Raw genomic sequence first — 13,617 nt, forward strand, 5'->3', positions numbered from 1 at the left:
TCATTTTCAAACTGTAAAAACACCCGAGCTCCTTTTCAAATGTCAATGAAATATTCTGGAGTACGAGTTGCCAATCACAGATGCAATTATGAGGATGGCTGCTGCAGGTTAGCAACATCAATCTAAGGACCACATAATACTCAATTCAATGGTGAAAATATCATGTAGACTGCAATGGCTTTGACATTCAGGCGCTCAGCAAGCATTAGAAAAAACAGCGGTAGAAATCTCAGCGAAGATGAAATATGCACAGCCGATACAGATCACATAAGTTGACGTCTATTCTGGGTTCAAACTCCATGAAAAACGTCCAGGAGCTGCATCCTTTGAAGGCTGCATTTGAAACCCGGCGCACGGCATGACAAGGACATCCCATATTGAAGGCCCTTTCAGAAGCAGACCACAAATATGTACAATCGTTTCCACGACAACGGAGGAACCAACAGCGAAATCATTTGCTGCCTCACTTGTCCAGATTTAATAAAAAAAAAAAAAAAGTGTGTGTGATTTGTGCATATTATCTCAAAGTATCTCCTTAACTCCATCCAGGAAGGACTGCCAGAAACAAGTTCAACAGTCAGTGTTAAAATGATCTACTTTTAACCATTTGGAGTGTGGTTGTTGTGCGGTTTCAAATTAAAAGCGGTGTTTGACCCATGTGAACATTTAATGCGACAAAACAACCGTCACTATTCAGCATACCACCTGATCACTGAAAGTACTGAGGCAGCTGATTCAGGAACTGGATTCATTTTGAAAATTGGTCCGGGCAATCCTAAACCCTTCAAAGGAAAATATTATTTCCAACAGCTGCGGAAAGCGGAGATTATTTCCTGAAAAACACGGCATATTTGGCATGCCCCGATACTCTTATAGAGAGCTATAAATCACAGCTGTAGCGTGAACACAAAAATAATGTCTGCAATAGCAATCAACAGCTGCAAACCGGGAGTCCGGTTATATCAATGATTGATTGTTTGGAATAAGAAATGTTAGAGAAAAAAAACTTATTTTTTTCCCCCAGAATTTCCTTAAAGCCAATAGTGACCTCTTGAAAGTTTTTGGGATTGGCGACAGGGCAAAATCAGCTCGTTCCCATATTTGGATAGCAGAAATAAAACAAAGATTGGCAAGTTTCCTTGAGTAAATAAAGACAAAAAACATACATACAAGTCAAAATAATTGTTTGTGTCAGTCAACGTATGGGTGATTCAACAGCGGTCACGTTCTTCCTACATGTCATTCGTTCTCACAGAGACATAGGGAGATTTTCTTTGGCTGGAAGATCGTCCGCCCATGTCCCGAAAGTGAAGAACGCTGCCACAGGCTCTTCCCATTATCTGCCCGTGTCACACGTGTGGTACAGATAATAAGGTACAGCTAAAAGACAGACAGACAGACATGGTTCGGTCTTTCTTTCACGGACGGCCACAGAGATAAGGAGTAAAGCGACGCGGCTCGGTGAGAGCACGGAGGAAACGCTGGCTGTGAAGAAGGTCAGAGCTGACGAGGAGTGTCAGCCATGAGCGCCAAGGAGAGGTAAAGGAGGAACGTGAAGGAGAGAGATGCTGATAGTCCGGGCGAGTGACAGGTGGTCCTGTGAACCCTCGTAAAGAGAATGATGGCAGGAGATGACGCGTCAAAAAGACAGCACAGGTCAATCCATCTAGAAAGTCACAGCCTCACAACCCAAATAATTAAGACTTTAAATCGATATCCCTGTCAAAACAAGGCTGGGTTTTTGAAATATGTCACATTAATCTTATATCATAAGTGTGTCGTTTTTTGCATGCATGCGAGCTTTTCTTCTCCACCCGAATAGAGGGACCCTCTTAAGGAAATACTGTAGATTAAATTAGATAAATATTGCAGATTGTTTCAAATTGTTTAACCATCTGTGCTACCGGTCAATAAAATGCACCAATAAAATCCACTGAGTCATCACATGACGCACGGGTGAAAATATCTTCACGTTGCACGTGAGAGTATTATGGTAAGGAGAAAAGCTCTTAGTTCTCTAATGAGGCGTAGGTATTTTAGAGTCTCAACCAGTGTAGGGAACGTGATTTGCATGAGGTGGAACACTTTGCGGAAACACGGACCCGAGTCCTCTCTGGACAGCATCTTTTTCAAAGTGACGCACCAGAAAAACCCTCAATGTAAGAACTAAAAGCAAGCAAATGCCCCACAGTAGAACTTCTTTTTGAGAGAATCCATTCAATATTAAGGATTTTAGGCAATTATAGTTCTCATTTTAAATGAAAATGAGGCAAACGAGGGACACAATACAGTTGCAATTCATGAACGCTAAAGCAGTGGCTCAGAGCAGCCTTGTGGGGGCGCCGCGCCAGAGATCACAGTGGGGATAAGTCTTGGTATGAGGATATTAGTATGACAACATTTCAAGTGAAAACACAGTGTTTGCTTCCGAAAATGTTGGAGTTGACACCACAATGTTTTGAAGACCATGTCCGTTTCCACGGAAACAACAGAGGCACTAAAAGCAACGTAGTCCCAGGCCAGTTGGTGTGGTTGGCTGTTTTTGTAATTAAGCTTTAAGAGTTTTCGAGTTGATTCTCAACTCGAAAACTCCCAAGTCACAGAGGAATATGGACTGGGAGTCATGACACTCTGGAGGCCACATGTGTCCATCGATTAAGCATGAGCAAAAGAACTATTTACTACGGCCGTGGTGCGCACATAACAACTTAATATCGACTGCTTTCATATTGAAGGATTACTGTTTGCTATGGTGGTGAGATTGGGCTTTTCTGCCAGTTTGGCTTCACAAAGGCCTTCCTAAGAGCCTCAGCCTTTTAAGACTTTATGTAAAAGTGCCAAAGAAGAAGTGATTAGTGTGATTATTATCATCTCAAGTGATTAACTGATTTTAGAAAGCAGGTGTGATGGTTTTTCTTCTTTGTGAACTCCACATTAACAATTGCTGTGGATTACATCACAAGTTTAATCAAGCTGGGGTTTTTTTCTGTTTCTAAGAATCACATTGAAAAGACCCCAAAACATCCTGCAGAGGTTGATCATGATGTTGAGTGAACATGTGATCAATACAAACACTTACAGATGATGTTAAAGTCTTTGCGCTTTAGTATTTTTCCAAATAACTGTTTTTGTTGTGTCTCTAATATATACAGATTTTGACTAGGTTCCATTTTTTTCTTTCTTTCAAAGTTAAAATGATCCTTTTGTATCATGCACATACTTGAAAACACAATTCGATCTCAGTATGTATGTTGTGCATGTTGATGTTGCGACAATAATTCTGGAATTCACTGTGTGTTCCTTATTGTACACTTTCGCATTTATTCATTTACGTTATTTTCCTTGCGGTAACAATGGGTGTACGGGTTCATAAAGTCCACAAAAACTGAGTAATCATCAATATACAAAGGGACCTATTACCTTATGCAATAACAAGGTGAAGCTGTACCGACAGGAGCTGAGGATAAGTCTTAAGAGGACGGTGTGGCGTGGAAGCTTAATGGAAACGACCTGCTTTGAAACATTGACGTTCGCTGTATCCTGACAACATGAAGTTACGCAGTTTATTCCCATCTAAGCTTCCTGAATTCTCTCTTTGGCAACACAACCAACCCAAAATACAGAAGAAAAAATGCTGACAACACAATTTAAGTAAAGACCAAAGTAAGAGGAGCTCTGGTGCCAGTTACTGTTGCCTTTTACCAGCCGAGTCTCTGCTTCTTATTCTGAACATTTCACCTGGCTGTTAGGTCAGTATAGTGAAAATGTTTGTTTCTCCGTCAAATAAGTCTCGCGGAAGGCTTTACTGCAAAAATGAGTCGAGTCTTAACTAAGTTGGAGGAAGACGCTGTACAATCTGGATGTCGATGCTTCTTATAAGAAATAGTTCTGTATAATAATATCAAGGATCATAACCAGCAACTAAAGTCTAATGTACAAAAATAAAGAGAAAATTAACAAAGAAAAGTCAAATGGTTCCTTGTGTAATGATGCTGGGAACTGGTGAAGCACATATGAGGGGAAAAAAAAAATAAAAATGAAAAAAAAAAAGCTAAAAATGTAGCTGTTAGTGTTGGATTTTCTAGTTATTTTAAAGGCTGAAGCAAAATCAGTGAGAGATCCTGAAGCATCTGAGCCACCACTGACCTACACTACTCCAGTAATACTGAACCACAAGTCACAGTGTGCTAAATTCATCCAAACCCATGATGGAGATTCGGCAGAGGAGCTTTGTTTGGCACAGACACTGTGACAAATGAAGAGAAAACCTCCATTTTAGCCACATTCCAGTTTTAATGGCATAACAAACTGTGAATCCCTGCATAATGCGTTTCCTGCGTCATGGAGACACTCAAGTGTTTCTGAATGGGAATGTACAGGATCTGACGTCACAACTGTTGTAGCAGCTTCTGAAACCATCATCAGTACATTCCTACCAACAAATGTAACTTACTCTGTGTGAGACCAATTTAAAGATGATGTCTTGGTTTGAATGTCCATTACGTACATATACTTTGTTTCAAGTGAAAATGTATTGCTTTTGGATTTTCAGAAACGTTGAAATCGATGACAACCAAAATGACACCAGGCATTTTGGTTGTCTTTTTTTTTTTTTTTTATGAAAACACAGATGCATGGGCACAGAGAGAGAGCTTTTAGAGCAATTTTTTCACATAATAAAATAAATCCTCATCACTGAGGCTTTGAAGAATGTTTTTCCTTCTTGACTTGTCCCCAAGTCCGTTTAGCACCAAGAGGGTTGCATCTGCAATTATGTGTGTGAAATTGTGGAAATATATAAATGAAAATGAAATGCCGTATAATCTGGAAGTCATGCATGAACAAGTCTGGACGTTTCTGGCTGTGGCAACAGTGTTTAGCCTGGTGAATGTGTTTAAATTCTCCATATTTTCAGGTAATAATTGCTCCTCTATAGAAAATAAGCTGCTCCGCAGGATTTCTCTGCGTGTGGTTGGTCAGACGCTTCAAACTCTGCCCCTTTCATGTGAACGTGCATTGATCCCGGTGGAAAAACCCTGGATTGAAGTACCGAGTTGTCACCGCTGATCAGGATCACGCATGTCGGGGTAAGTTAACCCAGGTAACAGAGCGTCATCCTGGGTATGTTTATCTCAGGCCGTATTTCTTCTTGAGCCTCATTCTCAACAAAACCACCTCCAGACGAGTGAGCTCCGTGCAACCAATAAAAACTCGGCTCAATTTGCCACACTCAGCATCTCATGTCGGTACCGTTCAACTCTGGTGACGACGGGCTTCACAATCTGCTCCTCTGTGTAGGACTTGTGATGCATGAAAGTGGCAGCGCTGTGGCCGCATTGTGTTTATTGTTCGCTTACAGTTTGGAAGCAGAAGGGCAGTAGAAGTGGACCAAACACAATGACGCTGGGATTTTTTATTTTTTTTTTATCTCCTGGCCCCTGAATCTCACACTGCCAGTGTTGAAAGAATATATCAGCTCCGTCTCACACTGCGTGATGTATGGTGATAACGGGTGAAAACTGTTTCTGGGCGCAATGTACGGGATATCTCTGACTCCAACTCAGGAGATACTGAGACGCAAAGCAAGGGCTGGGTAAAAAGCTTTATACGTAGCAGGAGACCTATTTCCTCACTCGGGCACTGATTTTTACCATTTTGTTTCCTGACACGTGGAAAATCAATAACTCAGCTCAAGCATCAAGTTGCAAAACACAGACCTGTGCAAGTGTTTTAAAAGTGAATCAACCTCTTGAAAGCACCTCTTCCCCTAAAACAACCTGACGTACAGTCGTTCAACTTTTTTCGTCTTTCTTCCACCCGTCCATCGATCAATCCATTATGAATACAGAAAACTATTCAGATATTTCTCTAAATTCTTTGTGATCAATGATGGTTTTTGTTTTTTAAAAATGAAAATCTGTCGCCAATATGGAAATGAATGATTAAAATGGAGAGTGTAACAACCTCGGTTTTGGACATTGGTCTCAAACATATGTGAAGCATACATGTTCTGTGGTTTGGCTGTTAGCTTCTAGACTCAAAACATCCAGTCATGTGATCTGCATGTTCGATTTGGGACAATCGGAGCAGTTTTGGGGTTAAAGGTCAAACTCCAAGGATTAAACTTCAAACAAACACCCTCTCTTTCAAATTCCAGGCCACAAACACAGGCACAGTCTATAAGACACCCTTCTTCTAAGGATGTTTAAATTAAAAATTTTATATGAATCGAGGAGTTTTCCAATCGGACAATTCGAAGAACTATCAAGGAAAAACTACTCCCTCCATTGTGTAATGGAACAGAACACTCATGTGTATAAGAGAGAGGTTGTGTCTCACTTTATTTTATGGTTCTCCATATGAGAAGCCCCCCCCCAGTCTATCTTGCCAAGAACTCCTGCTGCAAACCGCTTCAAACTAAGAAAAAGTACTTTCAGTCGAAACACATTCTCTCTCGCTGGTATTTTCTGAAACGACACACTGATCTCTGCTTCATCAGCTGAGAAACATTGCAAATACTGACATCGGCACAAGGAAACGACTGCATCACATCAGAAACTGAAAACATCTTGTTCCCATTTCAAAAAACAAAAGCTATGGTTTTAGTTTTAGAAGAATAGCAGAAGGCTCATAGCAAAAAGGTTCAATCCAAACCTCAGCCCTCCTTAAAGTAGGTATGAAAGGGAATGGATTAATGGAAATCACAAGCAAAATTCTTTCAAAAACAGTCTTGCCAGGTTCTGACCTAATCCTCTTTCTTTTTTTCCTTGCTGATCTGAAAAAGCCATTCAATCCCTGCTTAAAATCCATGATCCGATCCAAACTGTGAGTTAGGGAGCTGTTTACACCCTCAGTAAGAAACACTTTCCTTCTTGCCAGCAGGCCAACACAATAGAGCAGGTCCACAAGCATGTGTCTCTCCCTCCCACCCTTCAGCCACTCACGTGTGAGAGACCCAACACCGACGGCCCCGTGCTGGCTCCCACCGTGAGCAGGACCGGGTGGTTCAACACAGTCAACAAACAGGTGTTAAAGTACATTTAAATTTCACGTTCTTACCAAATAAAATATCTGAAAACCAGACGGCAATGGGCTTTTTTTTTTTCGTTTGTTAATTTCTTTGAGGTAAAGCCTCACAGAAATCACTGCCATGGTAATTTACATTCCAAACATGTACCAAGTTTGTCAATTGTACCGAGACTTTCTCGAGGACACCATGAAAGAAACTGTCAGTGCGGGAAAAGCCTCACAGCAATCTAAGCGATAGAGATGATAACAAACAAGAAGTCAAGAGACACGAGTGTCCCGAGAGAGGGGAGGACGCATCTTACCATGAAAGTATTTCTACCAGCAGTCACACGGCGATGTGAACACACCGAGCAGGAGAGCGGGAATACTCGCTCCTCGGTCTGTAGTCCCAAAAAAAAAAAGAAAAAAGAAATGAGGTCAGCAGCCAGACGAGTGTGGGACAGGACAGAGACACTAGACCGGAGTGTGTGATTTTTGCGTATGTCGGTAAGTCTGTGAGTTTCCTGCTTGTGACGCGAGGATGAGGGGAGGAAGAAAGAAAAAAAAAGAAAAAAAGAAACCGCTTGGCTGCAGTTCACAGCTAAGACAGGAAAACAGCTGCTGGACAGGGAGGGAGAGCGAGCGAGAAAGAGAGAGAAGGGGAGGGCTCCGAGGCGAGCACGCTCTAAAGTCTTTCCCATGCAGCGCTGAAACCACCCACTCTCTGCACTGACTGTTCTCCTGCGAGGACGGCGCGACGCCGGGAAGAAATGTGGGCGCGCACACACGCTTCTCCTAAATTAAAAGCTCATTTCCACTTTGCCAGAAGACGCCGGGCCAGATGAGGAGAACATGTTGGGCAAAGTGTCAAGCGCCCTTGGAAGTGCATTGCTCCATAATCAATTCATTTGAGACCAAAATCTAATCTGGAGAGCTTTTGACTGGCGTTACACTGAATGGATAATGGCAGCTGCTGCTCAAGCATGCAGTCGATATCGACCCAATCAGGTCACGTTGCAGTTCCCCCCCCTGAGGATAAGGCTGTTCGTCTTTTCAAACTGGACCACATCTCAATAATGATGTTCCCAAGGAGGAAAACTTCAATGTCGAAGCCCACTTTAATGATGTTTGTAAAACACCACTGCATGTTCCATAGGAGGTCTGCTCAGGCTTTTAATTGATCAATGTCATATAAACCGGCAGAGAGTGATCTGCAAATGCATTTCGGAGCCATGTGCACTTTATACTGTGAGGGCATTAGTGGATCTATACATGTTGGAAGTATTTCAAAAGAAAGTAGATCCAACTGTGCGGAATCCTGCTTTCAGGAATGAGTACAGTCACCATTGTGACAATTGTTGCCTTGTGATAGCGGAAATCAGAAGTAATGCCTCCTTTCTGGGGTTTTGCCAATTGTATATTGGCAGTCGAAGGAATGACTAATTGTTTTTTTCAGCTTGGTGAATGGACGCAAGACAGTTTTGAAGTGGAAACAGCAAAATTCAATTGCACTTGAGACGTTTAAATGAAAATGGTGTTGACAATGGCAGACAAGGGTGAGCAATTGCTCTACCGAATACTTAAGTAATGAGCATTTAGGGTAACTCTTTCCAATACAATCTGGAGAATGTCCAGTTTTCATTGCGTTTCAAGAGACTATTAAGTCTGCAATTACAAAGACAAACACTTTGCACAGGAAGTCAGACACTTTGTTGAGTGTTGTGACAAATTGTCATTTATTGGAAATCAAAGTTTGGTCACCCTCCTCCAGAGCCAATTCCGCTAGAAGCAGGGAGCAGGGAGTTTGATCATGTTCAAATCACTTTCGTCTTTCTGTGAGCAATATTCTAGAGCAGGGTTCCACAGGCCTGGAACCTCTTTTGGCGACTGTTGCCAGACAGTTTGTGGATTTAAAGGACCACATATGAAAAAAACAAAACAAAAAAACTATACTTTCTGTATATCTAGAACAGACCTTAGGAACTGTGCATTGTCTTCATATAGTAGACCAATATCTAACTGCCTTGTAAGGTGTTGGCAAATTTAGAGAGCAGAAAGTGGATCCACAGACCTTAAAAACAATCTGGGATGGCTTTAAGGAAAAAGGTTGGGACATACTGGTTTAAAGGTTAAAAAATAATGCTTGTCTGATAACTTAAGACCCGGATTAAGTTGGACTACAGCACAATGTCTTTGTTGCCATGAGATCACTGTATGCCAAGACCAACACACCCATGAACACTTGTGATGTGGCTTCTGATAAATCTGCTATATAAACACTGCAGGTACAAAAAGGAAAAATGACCTCAGTGACAATCAGAAACTAGCAAAGATTGTTCTGCTGTGATTTGTTTTGCCACCTACATGTAAATACAGACACAGCTAACTGGAACCACCATTCTTTTCACTATTAGAATTAAACTAGTTTTTGAGATGCAACAACAATGTTTGCCAAAGGTACAGATTCATCAGTTGTGTGGTTCCACGGCTAAAATAATCTCACATGATAGAAGGACATCCAGAAGACGCACCGACAAGTGTCCCTCTGCGTAGCTAAACTAATCCACCAGCACCACCTGTTGTCTTTTACGATTTCTTCTTGTTTATCTCTTGCCGATTGGAGGCATTTTGTCCTTCATTTGATTTAGGTTCTTGTGTATAGACTTTGTGCCCATTAATAAATACACCCAGCCATTAAACGGAGATGACCTGCGACTGTCATTATAGCGGTCAGTGGGCAAATCTATTATTGCAGTTAACCAGTGACCTTGTTTTTAAAAGGATATTCAGACCTGAGTGAATATCTGCCTCTTTTTCACGAGCTGTTCATTCAAACCTAAAGTCACAAGAGCTTTGAAAGAGCACGTTCATTCAGAGAGCAAAAATACCAAGTCGATTTTGTATAACAACTCAAAGAGACTGATTTCTAACTTTATCACAAATACATGTTTCACTTTTTAGACTCCCGACATGCAGCTTGTCTTCTTTTACCTTTGTATATTATTGCAGTAAAATAACTAGTTTATTCAAGCTGAAGCCAGAGAAGTCATGCCTTTGTTTTAGTCGGTGACTTTGTTGCCTTCTTACAGTATATGCCTTTATTGAAGCTCCCATCACCACATTGAAATTTAAAGTGTTTTAACAAAGAAGTTTTATTTAAATCGGCATCCCCCACCCCCATTAAAGACCACAGGTTGATTGTAAAATGAAATTGAAAAGAAACTGACTATAGGACTATAGAAGTGGGCCTCGTCAAGGTGCTTATTCAACTGGTCATATGTAATGAAAATTTGACTATTTGTGAAATTGTACCATTACTCAAAACCAACAATCCAGAAACTGTATTTGGACCTTCAGAGCAGTTGTATCCACTACAGTCTCTCATTATGCGACTTGGAATTGCTATATTCATAAACAGTCGAATGTCTTCACATTGGATTATAATGACTTTTGTCCAATACATAAATAATACAACGTCTCATTCCACGGCTTAAATTTTTAGCGACACGTAAACATACCAAGCATAATTAGTAGAAGCAGAAAGTGTGATGGCTACTCGGCACCAGAAGCAATTCCAAGGAGGTTTAGCATTTTATTCTAGTACAAGCCGCCACTCAACTGTAACACACCGGTTCACTACTAGTTGGAGTTACGGTGCCACAACTCTCCCTACAGAAGCACCCGAGTAAGTGACAACTTTAAAATAGCAATATAGGCATTGTGACATCGACCTCACAAGATCTGCTTCCTCTTAATTAAATTGAAGGTCAGGACTTCAGGAAATTAATCAAAGGAGCACAGTGCATCTTATTTTAGCAGAATTTGAAGCCTAGTACAGTCCTGGGACATCATAATAAATGACTTCAAATCACTCGATATATACAGTATGTAGAAAAAGTTGCATTACTTGATTGCAAGTTGTGTTCTTTTCTGCGATTTATAGTCAATACCAAAAAATGGTAGGCATGTGAACAAGAAATCAATATAGTATTTAAAAACACCCTTAAAATCCATGGTCTTTTCTCTGTTAATCCTGTAATACTCCACATAGTTTGTTTTCTTATTCAACAATCTGTTGCTTGTTTATTGAGGCGTGTCAATAGTGAAGGACATTACTTGCATTTGTCCTTTAGACCCTGTACATAAGTAAATATATTTAGTGTACTTAAAACACATTTGAGATAAAGCTTTGGTTTTCTGCAAATTCTTGGATCAGAAGTGAAATGCACACTTCTGAAGCTGCTGACTGATATTAAACACATTCATGAGAAACTGCTTTGAAGCAGATCCTCATTAAAACTACAACTAGCTGGGTTAAATAGTCGGAATGAAAGAAAGACAAATATTGCTTTTTCTGGATCATTTGGGGTGCCGCCACAAAAGCAGCCATAATAAAAAAAAAAACGTCTGATTACTGAATCAGTATGAGCAAGATGCTATAGGCACTTAGGAAACCACAAAGCAATCGGAAGGATAATGTACATTTGTTTAGTTAAACAAGTGAGGGGAAAGATCGTTTGTTTTTTTGCTACAAAAGAGACTTATGGTGCACATTAATGGTTCACCAATGGTGGCTTTTTGCTTCATAAGGCTCAGCAAAAAAAAAAAAAAATTGTTCATGTTTTTTATCCAAGCAAACAACCCCATCCAAGCCTCACCTCCCTCCCCTGCTTTTGACACCCTCCCCCACTCGCTACCTATGCATCCATGCAGCTCCTCTCCTGCTCATCTTTCTCCCGGGAGAGAGCAGAAAGGCCGTTCCTCACTTGTTACCTCCCCTCCTCAGTGAACAACAGCATTCCTCGCCTGCCTGCCCTCTTTAGCCTTAGGAGTGTTTCGTGCAGAATTCTACATACATTAAAACACACTATGACTTGGCTGAAATTAACTCAGGCGAGAAGAAAAGACACTGCGGCTTTCACTCTCATAACAGATTCAACAACACCCACGCCAAAGGTGCAGGACTGTCTTGTTCATTCAAGGTATACTGCGACAGCAAAACGCCGAATGACCTCAAAGTGAAGATTGGAGAAGGCAGGGCGAGACGGTTTTATGAGGCCCAGTTGACACGACGACGTTTCCAGTGAAAACGCAATGTTTTGGTGTTTTTTGTTTCACAAATGCTTTGGGTTTTAAAAACTATGTAGTTAAGCATGCCACCCCTCGAGTTTTTGACGTCATGGAACCACGCACACATACACGGAGTGCACAATACACTATAAACATTAACAATAGCGAGTATATGGACTGTAAACTATAAAGTTAATACAGTTTCCAGTTGCTCCGAGCACTATCGTGGTGTAAACAGACGCCCCAAAACGCAGCAAACATTTTGTGTAAACGGGGCCTGAATTTGAGGCAGAAATATTGAGAGGAGGTAGAAAGGAGGAGTAACGGATAAAAAAATGTATATTGAAGAGAATTGTCATGAGGAAGAGAAGTGAGAGGTTACATTCTCCCCTCCAGCTAGAAAATTCAGGAGGAAGTTTTGGTACCCAGCGCCTTCGCACCTCAACGGCAACAAAGCCGGACGAAACAAGCTGCACAACAATGATGACGATGCAACATTTAAACCATCCTCCTTTCATCTGCCCGTGAAGCGGATGGGCGATTTTACAACTTGCAGATCAAAGAGCCTCGTCGGTCAAGGTAGCGGTCGGGTCAATAATGGGCCCATTTGTCCAAATGACTTCCTGCTCCTCAGACGAGGCGCACACGCCCAGCAGCCGAGGCGGAGCGCCAGTTTGCCGTCTCCATTTACTCAGGAAAGGAATCCGCTGGCAACATCGAGCTGCGAGTCGGAGCCAACGCCAACTCACTCTGAGAAAGCTCTTTTTTCTGATGGAGACAGCACACAGTAAAGCTGCCTCCATGCCCGGGACCTGAGAGACAACAATCCTTCTCATATCAAGGCGGCTGTCAGTCTCTTAACTATTTTTCCCCCTTAAAGGAATAAACAGCAAGACACCTCTCTTGAATATGACAAGTGTTTGTGGCAAGCAGCAGCAGAAATCAGTGCACCGCTACAGTATGACCCACGGAAGGTTTTAACGGTCAGCCTCGATGATGACATGCATTTAGCCCGTGTGGAGTTTACGAGCTCTCAGCTTTCGTCTCGTTAGTCTTTCACCAATTTTAAAAGCCTGAAGTGCTTATTTGTCTTTGAGGCTGTTTACAGTCAACGTTATGATGCCTCTTTGAAGATCTGCTCACCAGCCAGCAGCTTGATGTGCATCAGCAAACTCCTGGTGTGAAAATGTGTTTGCAGGTCTTTTTCTAATCACTTATGACCAGGCATCCACTTTCCAGCTTTAAGTGGAGGTAAGCAAATGACTAATCCATTGTTGTTTACACCCCATGGGAGGCAGCAATGCCACTGAAGAGTTGTTCTGCACAACATAAGGTCAACATGTGCTATAGCCTTGTCAAGTATTGTGATAAATACACTTTTGTAGGCGATGGTGATACCTTTATGCAATTCCTACCAGCAGCATTTCAATAGTGCAGTGTTTTGATTTTGTTGGTTTTCGGAGATCTTTCTGCCTTTGTGGTTCTGGCTTCTGTCCTGTGGCCAATAGGAATGTCAACAAAATAATTCAAATAAGTATT

General features: G+C 41.5%; 1 protein-coding gene across 2 annotated transcripts in view; it reads right to left on the reverse strand.

The window, feature by feature from the left end:
- The window catches only part of LOC308135522 (SPRY domain-containing SOCS box protein 4-like), a 63,743-nt gene that overhangs the window by 26,845 nt on the left and 23,281 nt on the right, over positions 1-13,617 (reverse strand). The window contains exon 3 of one of the 2 annotated variants that reach the window (XM_080503570.1): positions 7,332-7,409. The exons of the other annotated variant lie outside the window; for it this stretch is intronic. The gene's annotated coding sequence lies outside the window, so the exon portion shown is untranslated. The remainder of the gene's footprint in view (positions 1-7,331; positions 7,410-13,617) is intronic. 2 annotated transcript variants of the gene reach the window in all.

Source organism: Blennius ocellaris (assembly GCF_963422515.1).
Source record: "Blennius ocellaris genome assembly, chromosome: 2".
Lineage (NCBI taxonomy): Eukaryota > Metazoa > Chordata > Actinopteri > Blenniiformes > Blenniidae > Blennius > Blennius ocellaris.